We start from the raw sequence: 19,410 nt of genomic DNA on the forward strand, positions 1-19,410 counted from the left end.
AAAAATTATACAGCATTTGCATCATGTTATTAAATTACCTAAAGTATTATAAACAATCTAAAGATGATTAAAGTACACTGAAGGACATGTGTAGGTTATATGCAAGGATTATGCCATTTTATAATAGGGACTTGAACATGTGTGGATTAGGGATGCAGAGGGGGTCCTGGAAGCAATCCCCTACAGATACCAAGGGAATAATTGTTTTATGGGTACATAAAAATGTCAAAATTTATCAGGTTGTACACTGTAAATCTGTGCTGGTTATAGTAAATACATACGTGGTATAGTATTATATACATAGCTGAAAAATAAAAAGTAAATATACAGTTAAAACTAGTAGAGTAGCCTTGCATGGTGGTTCATGCCTATAACCCAAGCACTTTGGGAGGCTAAGGTACTAGGATCACTTGAGGCCAGGAGTTCAAGACCAGTCTGGGCAACATAGCAAGACCCTGTCTTTATAAAAAATTAAAAAATCAGTCAGGCATGGTGGCTTATACCTGTAGTCCCAGCTGCTTAGGAGCCCAAGCAGGAGCCAGGAGAATTGCTTGAGCTCAGGAGTTCAAGGTTTCAGTGAGCTATGATGATGCCACTATACTCCATCCAGCCTGGGTGACAGAGAAAGACCCCATCTCAAAAAATAAAAATAAAAAATAGTAGAATTTCAAGTTTTCTGAAGTAGTCTGAGATCCACAAGGAATTTTAAAAATTCATTTTGAAAACCAACAGCTGCCTATGATATTTTTCCATCATTCTTTTTCTGGATATAAAGATTGCCTTTCCTATCTCTGAAAAATACAAAATATCTGTGCATTTCTAAACATGTTTTACTAATGAAAGAAACAAAATATGCAAAACAAGCTTTCTCACTGCCTCCACATCCTCTTAATAGCCAAGCACGCACAGAACAGTTGCAAACGCTGAGGAACGATCACCCTGTGTCTCTATTCACCACTGAGGAGTGAACTAAAAGGTTCCACAAAATTAATTTAATCAATCAAGAATTGCAATAAGTGTAAATTACTCCCTTGCTTAAAACAAGAACATTTTAATATTTGCCCAACCACTCTTTAAGAAAAAATACATTAGATGTATTAGATTTCATCACCGTCTCTATATAGAAAATAGATAATTTATTAAGCATTTTGTGGAATGAAAATCTTAACAGATTATAATAGTCAACATTGTGTATTTATCTTGGAAAAGAGAAACCCAAAGTTAGCAAATGTGTAACGCTGCTGTATTTTGTCCTTTGCTGCATCAGTTACACTCTAATGATCAAATTTTCCATGAGTTTTTGTGACTTCCTACAGACATACAATTTAGCGTTGAAACTGTTGTCCGGGTAGAAATCTAATACATTCTGTCTCCTTCTAGTGAATGGCTCAAAGTGAACCAGAGAAAGATCCGGCCATCATGGAAGCAAAGATACCAAGAGATAATAAGGGAGATCACAAAGCAATTCCTCTTTGATATTCTGCAGATTCTGTCTTCTGAAATCAGGTACATCCTCTGCCCAATGTCCTCATCCTAAAGTTTAAAACCTTCTCTGAGAGCAGGGCAATGTAGCACTAATAATAATTATATTTTAGTTGACATTTACTGAACATTTAGTACATGCCAGGCAATACTGTAACCTCATTTAAGCTGATAGCCTTATAAGGAAACATATTTGGTCACAGTTTGGCACTGGAGGTACACAGACGTGTCTGATTAGATCCCTACCTTGAAGAGCTAACTTTTGAGAGGAGAAGAGGGGCAGGAAGGAGTATTCCTTCTATAACTACAAATTCTTCATTGAAGACACATGAAATGGTCTCTGTATCTCTGGGACAACTGTGTGAATATTGGATCCGCCACTCCAAGTGACCATTGCTTAGGTTTGTGACTAGCTCGTGAGGTGGAAGGGAAGTCTGGATCATCAACCACCAAGCTTGTTCTCCCCTCTGCCAACAGCACAGGCACTGACAGACTCCTAATCTGGTAAAAAATTTATTCTTGTTGTTATGCAGTGCTTTAGAAGGCCAAATGATAGTGAACACAAAGAGCTGAGAAAGTAGGGCTCATCAACTCCAGCTCTCAGGTTTAATGGTCTCCACATAAAACCTAATGATGCCACACAGTAGGGGATCCATTTCCAATAAGGACTTCCAGAAAGGATTTTAAAATGTCCCTCCCACCACTAGAGAAACTAAACACCAAAGAGTGACTGAGAGAAAGTATCCCCCAAACAGGAACACAAATACAGCACAGTCAGGAGGCGATGTTTTCAGCATCATGAAACTAAAACAACTATTTTGCCGAACATACTGAAACAAATCAAATCTTCTATAAATTACTGTTTATTACAAAAAGCAGTGACTTATATTCAATATCCTGTAGATTTTATTTTTAGAGGGCCAACTCCCTCCCATTTATGGAGCCCAGAGCCCTCATACCACAATATAAAGCCTACTTTTAGAGAAAGGCAATATAGCAATGCCAATAATAATGGTCATTTTAGCTGATATTTATTGAGCTCTTAGTCCATACCAGGCGATATTGTATACTCATTCGTGCTGATAATAGCCCTGTGCTATGAGTGCTATTATTACCCTTGGTTTACGTTGTAGGAACAGACACAGAGAGTGACCCAGCCTATATACCATAAAAAACAAATCAGGGCCTTTATATGAGATTTAAATGACTTGCTTCAGTTTTATAAGGTGGTGCAGAGACTTTCCAAACAAATCACTCAGGGTACATTGCATGTTTTCTTTGGGTTGTGTTGCGCTGATCAGAACAGAAATCTATGCTGTTAAAAGATAGGTATCCGCATTAGGAAGTATACAGTTTTCTGCATATTTGGAGCAAAACAATACAATAAAAAGGAGAATACAAACAATAGAATTATGTAGAGCCATTAAAATCATGCGGGGGGGAAAACTATTTAATCACTCAGGGAAAATGGTCATGATAGAGTTGTAAGTGGAAAACAATTTTTAAAATATATTGCATGACGATGAGGACACAATAGTAAACAAGGCCCCCCAAAACCCTGTTTGCGGGGCATTCACCTTCTAAGACCACAACAAAATATGTATGTTATAGTAGATATTTAGGTAATGTCTAGGGTCCTTTTGGAAACCAGTCCTCTCCACTCTAATACTTTTTCTCTGTCCTCAAGAACTTACTGTTAGCCCTGTTCTTGACCTCTACCCTTCTCCAGGCCTGGGGTGAGAAGCCAGCCCAGCAGTGATCCCACATCTAACTGGAAAGCAGAATCTGCAGCCAGTCAGGCTGAGCCAGCCTCTCACTCTGTGATGTTAAGTAATAAGCATGTGACCTAAACCAGGGCAATCAGACGCTCCGCTGATACATTTGTCAGAGCCAATGGAAAAAAAAATATCACTCTTCCTGATGTAATAGCTTAGATTTTAGGGTGAAACTCTCAGGCTGACCATGGTCACGGTGCTTACTACTTAAAGAGAGAGGAAATAACAATTGGAGGGGAAGAGGAAACCCTGATAATCTCATTTTTTTTTAACTTAAAATCATTTGAGTAAAATTTCCTCCCACTATAAAGAAAAGTCTTTGGTAAAACAGACATATCATGGTCACCTCAGCTTGAGCCTAGGTTACGACAGCATAACTGATTATACTGGCGGGCCCAAGAAGAACACCTGTTTACACATAACAAGGTGCAGAGAGAAAAGTGCCCTGCTAGGCACAGAGGGGCAGAAAAGAAAAGGGGACAGAAAACAGAACAGTGTTTGTTCCCCAGTCCCCATGCATTTGTGTTTGAGCCCAAGGAAATGTGCAGATGCTGGTAAAGGACAAGTTTTTGTGGAACACCGTATTCGGCTTGAGGGTCACGCTCCTCTGCTTGGGGGGCTGGGATAATAACACAGCAGACCTGATATGAAACACACAATATGGCCCTGCCACGGTAAAGACGACAGGGCATTTGCTCCATTTTGGCAGCTCGAAGACAGTTCTCCCGGCATGGACGTGGTGTTCTCCAGGAAGATAAAGACAACAAGGACGCTGAAGAGCTGTGGTCTGAGCGGGTGTGCAGAGTGGACTCGGGAGTACAGAAGGCATGCTCATGTCAGAACCTGTGGGAGCCACCCGGGACATGCCCAGAGTAACACGAGGTAGAACGGAGGGGCAGCTTGGGCTCTGACATCCAGCTGCAGGGAGCACAAGTCTGAATTTTAAGATAATTACTGTTGCTTTAACCTCACTATGCCATCAGAATGATGATGGAAATTGTTTAAATATGTATTTGGAAAGCCACGTACCAAAATGTTAATAATGGTTGCTTGGGGATGACAGGATTATGAATGACATTTTCTTTGTTGACCTTTTTTAATTCCCTCAAATGTTTTATAATTAAATTATATATTGTAATGTGATCAGCAAATAAACACATAATAATGTGCTTGCTTCAGCAGCACATATATTAAAAGTGGAATAGTGTTGTATTAATTTTATTTTCCCCATTAGGCTTCCAGGCAGTGCCACTCAAATGCACCTAAGAGCTGGTAAACCTTCTGGAGAAATAATTTCACTACTTCGAGTTCAGAATCGAATGAAAAAAACCTAAGAACGTGGAGGTCCAAGAGTTGGAGGACTCTTCTTCCCAGGGGAATCAATTTCTTGTCTTTGTTTACCACCAAAATGATCAGAAACACCATTTCAAAAGGTCATCGGAAGTCAAAGAAATTGGAAATATTTGCATTAAATTCATAGTTTTTAAAATTTTAGATATGTGAAATATAACTTATAAGGCATTTGATGCGCTGTTAATTGTATGAATGGCTTACTATAAATATGTAGATACAGTTATACTTACTGATATGGATATAAACATAAACAGAAAGTAGACATAGGCTCAGGAGCAGGTAGGCATTTATTATGGCTCTCAGAGTCATTCTCGAGCCCCACTCTTGTGTTATATAATATTCTCCTCTCTCTAATCTTTAGGTCTTCAGCTATAACTTTTCCTTATAAATTTAATCCTAACTTCTTTTTTAAATTGAATTTATAAGAAAGAGTTATTACAGTTGAGTCCCTGGACAACTTTCCATTTCATTTCCTCTTGTGTTTGTTATATACTCATTATAGAACAGTGGTATCCAGAGTTCAGGAAGATTTGGAAGAAAGGACAGATATCTGCCCTCTATGCAGTGACCTTACTAAAATCAAAGAAGACAAGAAAATCCTAGGACAACTATACTTCACAACTCTGGGACACCGCTCTTAGCAACCCTGCACAAATGTGAAAATTTTTAGAGAGATGGTCAGTAATTGTTTCCTAAAGGATAGAATAGAATTTTAAAAATCTTCTAGTTTAACCTGTGAAGACACTATTTTCCCTTTTTTCTATAGCTGCTTATTTTGCCTCATTATCTAATTCACTATTTTCTCTGGTCTTTAGTAAGATTCCACTCTGTTTCTGGCAAATCATTTGTGCTAATAATTTCCGGCTCAAGTCCTCTCTATAGCCTCATATAAATGAAGACTTGTTGCTTAGCTAAGAGCTCATTTGCTGGACCATAATTTTGGTTCAAGAAGAATTAACATTTTGTAAAGCAGATGGTGGATAATAATTCATCACACCTTGAAAGTTTCAATGCTGCTGCTGCAGCGGCTGGAATGAACACCAGTTTCATTTGACAGGTGTTTCATTGCCACCTGCTATTGTTTGAGGTGATATAAACCTTTCCTCTCCTGTATACCTTGAATTTTTTTGAACAAAATTTGCAATACCCAAAGGGCTCTCTGAATTGGGACAGCATGTTCTTGTAGGGCAAGTCTTTCTGTGTGAATACAAAAAAAAAACAAAAAAAAAATGTAATCCCTAAATTCCTAGACCTGTTATTCACGTCTTTGGCTAGAGAAACAAATAATTTTTGCTAAATTGTTCGTGTACGCTCTTTGCCAAATTAAATCTAAAGCTTAAAAGTACATTTCTAAAATAGAAATTCTGACTCAGTAACTAAGAATAAAATTTTTTCTTAAAAAAAAAAGATCAACAGGCTTTCGTGCCTGAAAAGCTGTTGGCAAATTCAAACCTTCAAAAGGAGTTATACTGCATTACTTTAAGCAGACTCAGAGCGTGTGGAAGTTTGACCTCAAAGCTACCCTTTGAGGCTCTATTCTCTTTACCCTCTCCAGGTACTACGCACAGCACGTGGAGTAGACAAGAGCTGGACTTGTCAGCACAGGGAAAGTGTGTGCAGAGGCAAATCCAGGAGGAAGGCTCCAGAATGGTGCATCACCAGGGACAGGCTAGAAGGAGCCAGCACTGGCATGGAAAGAAGTAAGAGAATCACACAATGTGATCAGTTTCTATCCATGAAAATTTGAATATGAAAATTAAGAAGTGGATCTCACAGAGATAAGAAAAAAATAAACTGTAAGAATGCAAACTATGCACTGTACGGGCATAAACAAGAACAGAATTTTTGGAGGAAAGGAAGGGACATCTATGGCAGTTCTCCAACACCCTTTGAGGAGGGGACTCTGAGGCTTTCCAGGGACCCCGGTGGGACTGGGCCCCACTGCCTGCAGTGGTAAACTGATCAATCCCTGGCCCTTTACTTTCTCCTTCCCTTCCCTATGCCGTGTCCTGACTGCCTTATCTGCCCTGCCTTGCATCATCTCCAAAAATCCTACTCACACACATACCCTTATCTCAGAGTTTGCTTCTGAGGAAACCCAACCTAAGGTAATGTGTGTGCAGGTAAGTTCCTCTGACGATGTGTTTCTTCGGTGGAAGTCAGAAATAAAGCAGCAGCAGTATAAAGCTCAGTCTGAAGACAGAAAAGAGCTCCGGCCCTCCTGACAAGCACTCTCAGTAAGGTCCACTGTGCCGTGTACTTGTTTCCAACGGCTGCTTGGAAACTTGGCTCCTTGTTACAGACACAGAAATTCATTCTCTCGAAGTTCTGGAGGCTAGATGTGCAGGTGTGAGCAGAGCCGTGCTCCCCCTGAAGGCTCTGGAGAAGGCAGTTCCTCGCCTCTTCCCGGCTGCTGATGGTTGTCTAGATGTACAGGTGTGAGCAGAGCTGTGCTCCCTCTGAAGGCTCTGGAGAAGGCAGTTCCTCGCCTCTTCCTGGCTACTGGCGGTTGTCTAGATGTACAGGTGTGAGCAGAGCTGTGCTCCCTCTGAAGGCTCTGGAGAAGGCAGTTCCTCGCCTCTTCCCGGCTGCTGATGGTTGTCTAGATGTACAGGTGTGAGCAGAGCTGTGCTCCCTCTGAAGGCTCTGGAGAAGGCAGTTCCTCTCCTCTTCCTGGCTGCTGGTGGTTGTCCAGACGTGCAGGTGTGAGCAGAGCTGTGCTCCCTCTGAAGGCTCTGGAGAAGGCAGTTCCTCTCCTCTTCCCGGCTGCTGGTGGTTGTCCAGACGTGCAGGTGTGAGCAGAGCTGTGCTCCCTCTGAAGGCTCTGGAGAAGACAGTTCCTCGCCTCTTCCTGGCTGCTGGTGGTTGCCCGCAGCCTGTGGCGGTCCTGGTGTGCAGCTGCAGTGTTCCAGTCTCTGCCCCTCGTCACATAGTGCTCTTTTTCCTGTGCCACTGTGTACCTTCACGTGACCTTCATATAAGGACACCAGTATTAAATTTAGGGACTTCCCCCCAATCTAGTATTGCTTCATCTTCACTTGACTGTATCTTCAAAGACTCTATTTTTAAAGAAGATCACATTCACAGGTACAGGGGTTGAATTTAAACATGTTTGGGAAGGGACACAGTTCAACCCGCAACATGCTGTATCTACCAACTGGACAGAAAACTCAAGTCCGGGGGCCCCGGTTCCCTGCTCACTCATGCATACCAAGTATGATGAGGGTGATAGTGGTGGTGATGATAAGAACCGTAACTATTTACCCCAGCCAGGAATGAAGTCCCCAGCACAGGTAGGACATACAGAAAACCCCTGGCAATTGTCCTAGCTCCTATTTACATCTGCATTTTATTTCTGTGCCTAGGCTGGTTATGGTCCCCAGAATCTTTGCTCTGAACTTCAGTAATGGCCTTGAATCTGTAGTGCAAGCTCCCCTGGGAATAGTAAGCATTATTTTGCCAAGACAGTGCCTTGCCTAGATGAGGTGAGAGCCAAAAGCACCAGCGCATCAACTCCTCAGTGCCTGACCTCAGCTGAATCACGCTTTAGTCACTCGGAGAAGCATGACAGCCACTAAGGGAGCAGCCCTGTACTTTCCCCATTGATCTCTTGTGTCTGACCATGTCCCCTGTCAGAGGCAATCCTGCTCGCATCTCTATAGGCAGCCCTGGTTTCCAAATCAAATACTCTCAGGTCCTTGAGTAATTCACAAACAGGTCATGCAACTTGAGCCATGCAGATGTACTTCAGCTTCTTTGATGCAATTTCCGTTTTGATTACTAATGAGAAGGCATTGCAAAAGAAAAGGGAGAGAGGTTATTCAACAATCAGGGCTGGTGGTGCCTGTGGCTCAAAGGGTAGGGCGCCAGCCCCATATGCCGGAGGTTGCGGGTTCAAACCCAGCCCTGGCCAAAAAAAAAAAAAAACAATCAGGGCAAAACATCCATCACTAATTATCTGAAAGCCCAAAGATCCAGTATCCTGATTAGCCCAGGCCTGGGAAAAGCACAGGGAAAAGCACAGAGTTAAACTGGACATTTACTCTTTCATTAGAGGGCAGAAGGATGACTGCCTTCCACACGGCCTGGGGAGTGACACTTCAACTGCGCTGATCTTTGAGCAGAAAAGTAATTTAAAAGACAAAGAAGTGCCCTTTTAGGGTCTATGAACATAGCATGGATATGTTCTAGTAAGGAAGACACACCTGGCTTTTTACAGATTTTTATCTCTTCATCAAATTAGTCTCTTGCTGAGATAAAAACAAAAAGAGCAGCTTACAAAATTATATGTGCAGTAGTATCTCGACTACTTGAAAATGCACACAAAAGGAAAAAGAAGAAACACAACAAATTACTAACTATAGTAACCTTGGAGTGTTTTATTCCCTTCTTTTCAGTACCTTTGGATTTTTCAAGTTTTCTATAATGGGCATACATTATTAGTAATTTATCATTAAAGATTTAATGAGAATGAATGTTTATAATGCACATGACACTATGTCAAGAAAATAATTCACATATTATTTTATTGAAATAGAACCGATAAAAAAAGAACCAGAAAAAAGAACCGATAAAGGATGTATTATCCCCATTAGACAACTTCCCTAAGATCACTTAGCTGTACATGGCAGTCAGATTCAAACCCAAGTCTATGTAATTACATTATCTCCATTACACTGTTTTTATAAACAGAAAGGGAGGAGCTTTTCTAAAAATAGTATCTGAGATACTAAAAATAATAGGATGAAATTGTGTGAAATAAGCTTCCTAAAATGCAAATAAAAATAACCAAGACATCTGGAGAGGATAAAAATCTGTAAAAAAAATATTTTGCCTCAGATTTATATACAACATCAGTTACCTGTTTCAGTATGTAAATGTTTATAACCAGCCACAGCATCTGATCCTGTGCCCGGAAACCAGAAGTCATTGTGAGCAGATTCCACAGCTCTTTGAGAGAGGCCAGCACTGTAATCTGGCCCGACATCCACCTCACCACGTACAAAGTTTTATGACCTCAGTCAGTTGGCTTGTTCTTTCTGAGATTCTATGTTTTCATTAGCTGGTCCATCTGTCCATTAATTCCACAAATATTTCTTCTGTGACTAAGACGCCGGTCATTATGCTAGACCCTGGAGGTAAGGGTAGTGAATAAAAGCGGGGTCTTAGTCCTCAGGGACTCCATACCTCACCTCCAAATAAAGATAATAATACTGACTTCAATTGAGTTGTTGCAAGGACTTCTTGAAAGAATGCAAAGCAGCTGACTCAGCGCTTGACATGTGGAAGACACTCAACACATTTTACCACTGCCATAATCTCAGTCTTCCCAGCTACAGAATGGAATTTACCTTTCCCACTTGGCTGAGTATAACAGTATTGATCTCCATAATCCTTTAATAATTCATCTGCCCCTGTCTAGAAAACACTATGGTTTTTAAAAGATGCTTCAGAGACTGGAGGATCAAATGACAAGATGAAAATTTAGACATTTTCCTTGAGGTCTGTGATAGATTAAATTCCATTTCCTTTTCTACTTCTTTTGTTTAGACTATCCAAATTCACAATACTGTATTTAACATCCCCAGTGTAAAAATCGATAGTTCACTGGGAAAGTTCCATGAATATTTATGTAGGCAAATTCTTGTGATCGTAGCTTTCATGATTTAAGAAGTTAAAGGAAAAATGTGTAAGAACTACATTAACCAGGTTTATGCACAGTCTATATTTTACGAACACAATATGAGAGAGTCTGTATCAAGGGATTTACATAGATTTTCCCTAATACGCCATGCATGCTTTCCAGTAAAGTTAGACATCTTCTCCATGAGAACCAAAGCAGCTTACCAGTTATACCAGTAAGTGCCAAGACCTCAAGGTGAACTCAATCACCTGACTCTCCAACTTAACCTTTTCTGGTAACAACATACTTGTGCTCCAGTAACAGGGAATTCATCCCTTCTCCAAGCAGCTTGTTTCTTCTTTTAAAAGCTCTTACAACTCACAGAGTTCCTCCTAACACTTACCTGAGATCTACCTGGCCCTAGCTGCATGCTTCATTTAAATTAGTTAATCTCATTCCTCTTTTGCCTGAAAGCTCTTCAGATACTTGGAAACACCTTTCATGTCTCCCCTTCTCCCTCTCCACCAATTTTTCTTTCTGCAATAGGCAATAATCCCATTTTTCTACTGCGCTTTGAATCACATTGTTTTAATGTCCCTATCCTCTTCCTATTTGGTTTCAATAATCACAGTCTCATTTGTTTACATCACTTTGAAGAAAACTAAATACAATACCACAGGTGTGATCTGAAGAGCTGAATTTCATTATTGCCATCCTTGTCCTAGATATTACACTTCTATTTATGTAGCTCAATAGCAAATCAGCTATTTCACCATTTTATTCTAGCTACTGGGTGCTGACTCACGTACGATTTGCTATAATTACGGTAAAGGCCTCTAGGTCTTCCTTACATCCACAACAAGGAATCTGCATTTGGGGCTGCCTGTATCTGACTTGTTTTCATGATTTTTTTCATGATTTTTTTTTCCACGTTAAGCTACGTCTCTTAGATTGGGAAGGCTGACATGAAAGGCTCAAGCTAAGGCTTTTTTTATTCATGACTGTCATTTCATGGATTCCCTTTCCCACACAGTCCCATTCCATTGAAAATGTCCTCCCAAGTCATTAAGTAAAAATATTGACCAAACGCGGAAGAAAATAAGAGTTTGAAATATCTCTCTCACCCAACAGACTTCTTTCTGGGTTACCATCAGTTCACACATTATCAGCTGGTAGGTAGGATCCATGTAACCACTTGGGAATTCCCTACTGGCTCTAGTCTCTGGCCCATGTGCTCCTCCAGGATTCTCTTTAAGGAGTCCAGGAAAGACCATAACATGCAACACGTGCTTTGCTGCCATGAGACCCTTCTGGTCTACCGTGCGCCCTCCACCGCAGCATGGCAGCCTGCACCTGCTGGCTATCTTCTCTTATAGGATGTGCAAAGTCCTTGGTTTCTTTCTTGTTTTCTTTCTTTACCCTGATAGAATTGTTCTTACCAAATGTGCATCTTGGTGCTACTGAAGTTCAAGACTTTTCTGATTTCCAGATGGGACTAGCTTCGTGGCATATAATCTGTGTGCAGAACCCAACTCATGCGGGCTCTGCGCCAGATTAATGCTCCATGCCCACCAGTTTGAAATGCTTAATAATTTCACTTATTTACTTAATTTTTAGTTTATTTAAATATGGGATGACATTAAATTATAAATTAAAAATACTATCATAAAGCGAGATTAAGACTACAGAAGAGAGGCTGGGCTTGGTGGTTCATGCCTGTGATACTGGCACCTGAGAATTCAAGGTTGGCAGATCACCCAAGCTCAAGAGTGAGACCAGCCTGAGCAAAGCAAGACTCCATCTCTACCAAAAATAGAAAAACTAGCTGGGTATTGTACAGGGGGCTTATAGTCCCAGCGACTTGGGAGGATGAGGCAAGAGGATCTCTTGAGCCCAAGAATTTGAAGTTGCTGTGAGCTATGACTCCATTGCACTCTTCTCAGGGTGACAAAGTGAGACTTTGTCTCAAAAAAAAAAAAAAAGGAAAGCTTTATATTTTAGTGTCTTTAATAGCAATATTTTCTTGCCTTTTGAATAAGGGGCCCCATACTTTCTGCACTGAGCCCCACAAGTAGTATGGCTGGCCCTGATTCCAGGGTGGATCTTTATAAATACTTAACAAAGGGTACAGTGTGGGCCCCATGCAACAGACACCTAATCAATCAGAAATTAATGCCTACAGATATGTAGAGTCACAGCACGCCAGCTGAATACTGGGGTGGGGCTTTTTGTGACACTGGCCTGGTCACCTGTGAAGCAGGGGACACATGCTGACCAACATCAGGCCTGTGCCCCTGTCAATCCTACTCACTTTCCCCAACATCACCAATCTCCAGACTGCAACACTATCTCCAACCATCTTTGTTCATTCCTTGTTCTGGGCTTTAAAATACACAGAAATACATTATTTCCAAAGAAACCTTGAAGTGCAGATCACATTAGAACCTTGTAAAAGTTTCGGAAATGATTAGCTGACTTCTCATCTCCCACAGAAACCATATCTATTATGTTGTCACTTATTAACTTCATGTTTTGAAAGATGTCTGGTGGAAGGTGCTTTGCTGTGCCAGATGCTTTTCAGAAGGCAAAGGAAGGGAGTGATGAATAGAAACGTCTTCACGCCTCAGCCATCTGACATCGTCCGCAGAGCTTCCCCTTCCAGAGGCGCTGACTGCGGACCCTCTTGCTTATACAGATTTGGGGACTTTTCACTGCAAAGCAATCCTAACAAGGAAATTCTCTGATTCTTTTTCTTTCTGAAGTGAAGAGAGAAATCAGTTCTTTCAGAGCTCGCCCCCAGCAGAAGTTTAAATATAATTCTCAGTCTCCGTGTCTGTTTCATCCTGTTGAACCCACGGCTATAATCGCCCCAAAGGTGGCAGCTTGTGAGCTCTCACAAGGGAATGCCTTGAACCATCCTGAGGAAGGACCCGGGTGGGGTTCTAAGGAAAGACGTGCTAACCGCCAGTCCAAGGCATTTGTTAGGAGAACTCACATGCAGAGGGCTGCAGAAATCCTTGCCACAGACTTGGAGAGAAAGCCAGCGCTCTACTGGGTATGCCTGCAGTGATGGGGGCAGGGTATAAAGATTGCACAAGAGTTTAAAGGAATTTGGTTCAGGGTCACAGCCAGTTTCTCTCAATTTGGGGGGAAATAATCTAGATATCTTTATCAGTGCCTCGGAATGTTCAAGGACTCTGGGTTCAAGCCTGATAGAAAAATCCTGCAGCTAGCTGGGTCACAGAGTAGTCAAGGCACTGTGACTTTCAGAAAAATGAGGGGGAGGCATAACCAAGCGACCCTACCATCCACCCCCACCCCCGATGGCTGAATATAGGCTCTTAACAATCTCATCCACCCAACCCTTCCGCAGCATTTCCTTAGCTAGCAGGAAAAGGTAAATGCCCGCAAGGTCCTTTTCGCTCCCTTTATGGGACTCAGCAAATAAAACCCACACTGACAGCAAGTGTGTGGGTGACAAGATCTGAAATTGCAATTCCCAAAAGGTTTACCAGCAGAGCTTTCCACCAATGACGCCCATCCTGAAAACCATGATTTTATGGTAAACCATCAGGAGTCATTCCCCATGCAGTCAATTAGCTGTAATTGCTTTTATAAATGAGGGATGGATTGATTAACTTGGGTTCTTTATCTGGGATACAGACACAACACTCAGTTTTTAAAAGGGCACAGATTCCCCCAGGGCAGCTGTCAGCATGTCTAGCGACATTCAGTTCTGCAGGACCACTTTTCTAGTCGCAGCTGTTTCCATGTTCAAGGCCTCCAGACCATGCCAGTAGCCGTTCAGAGCTATAGGGGCAAATCTCTGAAGGGCTCCCACTCTCTGCCTGGGGCACAAACACAGTGGGTTAGTAATCTCAGCAAGCAAAGCCTATTCCACCGCACCTCCAGAAGGGCTTGCCGAGGCGACAGGGATGGCGTCACAGGGTCTTGAGCACACATTTTCTTTGCCCCCCCACCCTTTTCCCTCTCTTTTCTTTTTTTTTCCTCTATCTCTCCACCGCCAGCAGGTGGGACTTGGAGCTGCTACTGCCCAAAGCTTCCCCAGTGGCAGGACTGAGGCTGGAGGGGCTCCCTGGCAAGCCCCTCTTCTTCCCTTACTCCCCCACCCCACCTAGGTAACCAACAGAGTGGGGGCGTTCGCATGCCACATTGTCACTCCTCCTCTAACTAGCATACTTTGCTTTTGGCCACCAGCTTAGTCTCAGCTGTTGACAGCAGGGCTGCCCACCATGGAGGTCAGTCAGTACCGGAAAATAAGTTCTGGGCTTCCTTGCTGACCCTTCATAGTTCTAAATCCTCCATGCATCTAGCCAAGCCTGCCACTGCTTGGGAACATCTCGGTACTCCCAGGGCAGCCTGCAAGCATCAGGGAAGAGGCCCACAGAGCCCTACACTGACCCCTGTGGCCTTCCCAGGTCCTCCCTGGCCCTTCCTCCCTTCCCCAAACCATTTCTTTATGATTTTACCAGCTACACCAAATGATTTGTCCCACCAAATCTGTGGCTGGAATCACCCCCAAAAGCAGCAGCAGAGGAGTTCTCCCAGTGCCCTAAGCCATTCTGAGTTAGAGTTAGCTTGAAGTCCAAAGAAAGAACTTGTAAATGCCAGATAATCATTGAAAAGCATTTTTGGAATGTACTTAAAGAAATCTTCCTGCAGACAGTAAGAGAAAAGGGGGTGGTCTGCTGGGTATGCCTGCAGTGAGGGGTCTGAGTATGGAGTTGTATCAGGGTTTAAGAAGTTGGGCTCAGCACTGGAGCCGCTTTCTTTCAATGTTTTGGGCAATGACCCAGACACTTTCATCAGTGCCTGCGAATGTTCCAAGACTCTGTTTGGGGTCCAGCCTGCTGGCTGGGTCACAAAAGTCACTCTGTAATTTTCAACCAGGACTCAGGAAAAAAATGGAGGGTAGGGAATGCCGGAGGATCGACTATGCCATTTGCCCATTCACCAATAAATCTCTACTTGCTAGCTCAGGTTTTCCATGACAGTCCCCAGAAAAATCAAACTATTACCACTACTTAGGATATTCTCAACCATGACATTTCCTTCCTTCTTTCGAAAATATCCTCCCCTTCTCTCTTCTGCATCTCTCATTTGTCTTCAAGATTTTAGTTTAGGTCCCATTTCTCTGTGAAATTTTCCTCCTTTCCACTACAAAGTTTCCTGCATTGTAGTTTTCAGATTTTTCATTCCAAGGGCCATAGATCTAAATTGTCTAAAAAAAACAAGGTCCAAAGTATCTGCTTCACATTTAGAGACCATCCATGGTTCAAGTTCAGTGAAAGCTGATTAGTCTTACGCATCTGTGAACTATCACTATCACCTACCTTTTCTACTTTCTAATACATGATCTTTGAGACTCCTTTCACTTTTACAAACATATAGATATCTCTGAGAAAAGATAATAATATATGGCTGGTAGGTGTGTTATCAGTGTGAAATTCTCCTTTGATCAGCAAGCACAATGCTTGGCACAGACTAAGCACTCACTGATTAATGGCTATTGATAGCAAATAGACTTCCGCCACTACTTCCTTGATTTTTCATCACTTCATTTCAAATTCGTACTACAAATAAGTAGTATATTCTACCACCAATCAATTTTGTGGAAGATAATGTATATATAGCTTGTGATTCTTAGGAAAGCTGTTGAAGAGAATAATATTTATAAATTAAATAGCATGTTGGTGGGGAGCAAAATGAAAACACTTGCTCAGGAGATTGGGAATGGACATGTGGGTCTGGTAAGCAGAGGCTGGTATGTGCCAGAGTATTAAGAAAGACCTCACGGTCTCTTAGTCTCTATAGCTAGAAAAATATAAAAAAAAGTCTGTGTTTCTTCTGAGGATCCCTTGAGGAATATCGTGACTGCCCCAGTCATGCTGGCCAGGCAGTTTAAATCCCTACTGACCTGGAGCAGATTAAAAGTTACAGGACACAGTTGAGATTTATGTGGCAGCCTCATGCATCATTTTTCTCACCTCAGTGACCTTAGTCCCCTGAATGCCATTTTTTGTAAAGTGCATCAACATTGGAGAATTTAACAGGTTGTCTTTATTTTGCTTATTTTTCTAAAATCCAGCTCTACAAACTTTTTAGGCCTTTCAGCTACAGAAATTATTTCTCAGGGATATATAAAAGTGTCAATGTTAGCAGGCAGTCCGATGATGCATAGCATACTTCGTGCTGGAGCAAAGGCGATGGAGAAGGTAACGCTTTGAATCAAACACTGACAGGAGGCCAAAAATCATGGCATGTAATTCATTCTCCAGGGGAATCGGTTACAAATGTTCTGAGAGTTGTGATGAGGCATACATCAGATGCATGTCACACATCCAGAGCGCCAGGCCAAAGGTGAGAACTTGAAGAATCTCAGAATTGTTCTCATGTTACGCAAATAGGAGTTTTGAACTAAATACACATTGCATGTATGTTTGGGGCACTAAGGGACAAGAATAGGAAACATGCTACTCCCTCACTTGGCTAGTTCCTATTTATCTTTAAAAAATCAACTCAGCTATTACCTTCTCCAAGAAGCTTTCTGAGATTCGCACTCAAACCATCACCACCACAATCCACCACCCCACCACCTCACGACTGCTACCACCAGCTTTGTCCCTATCCCCACCAGCTCGTCACTATCACTCGCCACCCACAGCCACCATCACCAGCACTATGGTCACCGCAGCCCAATCTACCAGGTAACCCAGTGTGTGCCTCTCTTAGGGCAATGTCACACCTAATCATCACTTGTCACTTTCTCACTAGACTTTTATTTCAGAGTAAAGGATTCCTTTTGTTTATCTTGTATCCCCTCTGCCTCATAAAGAACATGCCCTCCTGGGTGGCGCCTATGGCTCAATGGGGAGGGCGCTGGCACCATATACCAAAGGTGGTGGTAAAAAATAGCAGGGAGTTGTGGTGGGCGCCTGTAGGCCCAGCTACCTGGGAGGCTGAGGCAAGAGAATCGCCTAAGCCCAGGTTGGAGGTTGCTGTGAGCTGTGATGCCACAGCACTCTACCAAGGGCGACAAAGTGAAACTCTTGTCTCTACAAAAAAAAAAAAAAAACATGCCTTACAGTAAGTACCCAACAGATGTTTGCCAAATGAATGAACAAACCTAAAAACGGAATTACTTCTCCAAAATGTTTGCATTAGGGAGTTGTCTTCTTTATAACAAAATATATCCAGATTTTCAACTTCCTTAATTCTTTCCAGCCACTAAGGAACACTTAAGGAGCAATTTATTGAATGATACCCTAGTGACCAGAAAGAGGTAATGTGGCTAATTCCAAAAGTAATTTCCAGGCAGAGTTTACTCATGGAAAAAATATGGCTAAATATTTCCTAAGACCACAGGATAGGGAGCTGTAAATTGATTCAGTGGGTTGCATTCTTCTAGACTCTCTGAGAAATCAATATATGGACAGTGTCACCTGTTGGAAGGCAGTTCTGAAAAATCTGCTGTAAATAAACAAAATAAAATCCTATTCCCTCATTACCTTTATTTATGAGTTAAGTGGATTTTTATACATGGAAATTCATGTTTGGCTCTCACATGAATGGTCAATCGCTCACAAGTGATCCTTGAACAATAAGGGGAGAAAACTTGGAATTATTTGGTTTATTTTTAAAACTTATTCCTTTCCGGGTGGCACCTGTGGCTCAAAGGAGTAGGGTGCCAGCTCCATATGCCGGAGGTGGCGAGTACAAATCCAGCCCTGGACAAAAACTGCAAAAAAAAAAAAAAAAACAACTTGTTCCTTTCCTTTATGAGACTTACGCATTCTTATAAGATGAAGGGACACAGAAAAAGGAAGAGTAAAGGCAGAGAGAGCAACAGAAAACAGTTTTAATATATATACTATATTTAAATATCAGCATCCTTTCAGTCATTACTTTCAAAAACAGAAATAACTTTGGAGTCTGTAATTTCTAGTCACATGAAACTCACTTGCTCTATCTGGTCTGAATTCTGCCACTAATGTGACCGTAAGGATGTGACTTTGAACATCTGTTCTTGTGTCTATAAGCCCGGAGGCTAGTGTTGTTTCATGTTCTGTAATTTTATAAAACTCTACCAGTCCATATCATGTCTTCCCGGTATAATTGACTCTCTGACTTTCTCAATAAGAAAACTAAACCATGTCAAGAGCAATAGCACTGCCAACAGCCCCACACTTGGGGATCTCAGTATTTATTTTTAAACTTACAAAGTAAAACAGAAATTGTTTTATTTTGCTGCCCAAAGTCAAAGACAGTTACAGCACAATAACTATGCTTGAATCTTAAGGCCTTTATCAATCAAATTCCCTCAGGGTTTAACCTTAATCTTTGTCCAACAACTCAACATCTTACAACAAAAAGAAAACAAGACAGACAGAATTGAATGGCTCTCCTGGCTGTGTTGTGTCCTACACTTTGAATCAGTATGCTCCCAGAGAAGGGATAAACACGGAACACTCAAACCTTCCAGTCTTCCAGTTTCCACTCCAGCCTTCCTCCCACTGCAGAGCAATGAACCTACAGGAAAGTGAGTGGAAATGTGGCAAAGAGGAAAACGAAGGCTAATTTGAATGAAGTACGCTAGGTCACCATCTTTGTTTATTATGTTTTTGCTTTTCTAAGTAATATTATTAGTAAAACTTTTTTTATTAAGTTCCAGCCTATTTCAACTAACAGAGCTTCTTGCCCTCACAAGAAGAACCGAGAGCAGAAGTGTATCCCAGAACTCAGGAGCAGAGTGTGTGACTCTAGGAGCCCAACTGGCAGATCGAGGCTTCATGTGCACTGTTTCCTTCGCACTGAGGTGGCCCCTTGTATATTTGCTCCTTCAAAGTCAACTTCTGCAATATAGTAACTTGAAGCCCTAACCTGATAGTCTTTCTTTTAATAACAGAGTATAGTTCATTTATATTTAGTAAAATAACACACATTTGACCTTATTCCTTCCAACTTTCCTTATGTTCATTACTAATTTTTATTCCTATTGCCTTCTTTCCCATCTTTTCTTTCCTAATAAAATTACCATTCATTCTACTTTGTCCTTTATTAATTCGACATTTCTTCCATATTTTCCTTTAAGGAGTATTTTTCATTTGTCTGCACTCTTAATCAGATGCATTTGTCTCTACTGATACTCCCAACAAG

The sequence above is a fragment of the Nycticebus coucang genome, chromosome 6 (assembly GCF_027406575.1).
Source record: "Nycticebus coucang isolate mNycCou1 chromosome 6, mNycCou1.pri, whole genome shotgun sequence".
Lineage (NCBI taxonomy): Eukaryota > Metazoa > Chordata > Mammalia > Primates > Lorisidae > Nycticebus > Nycticebus coucang.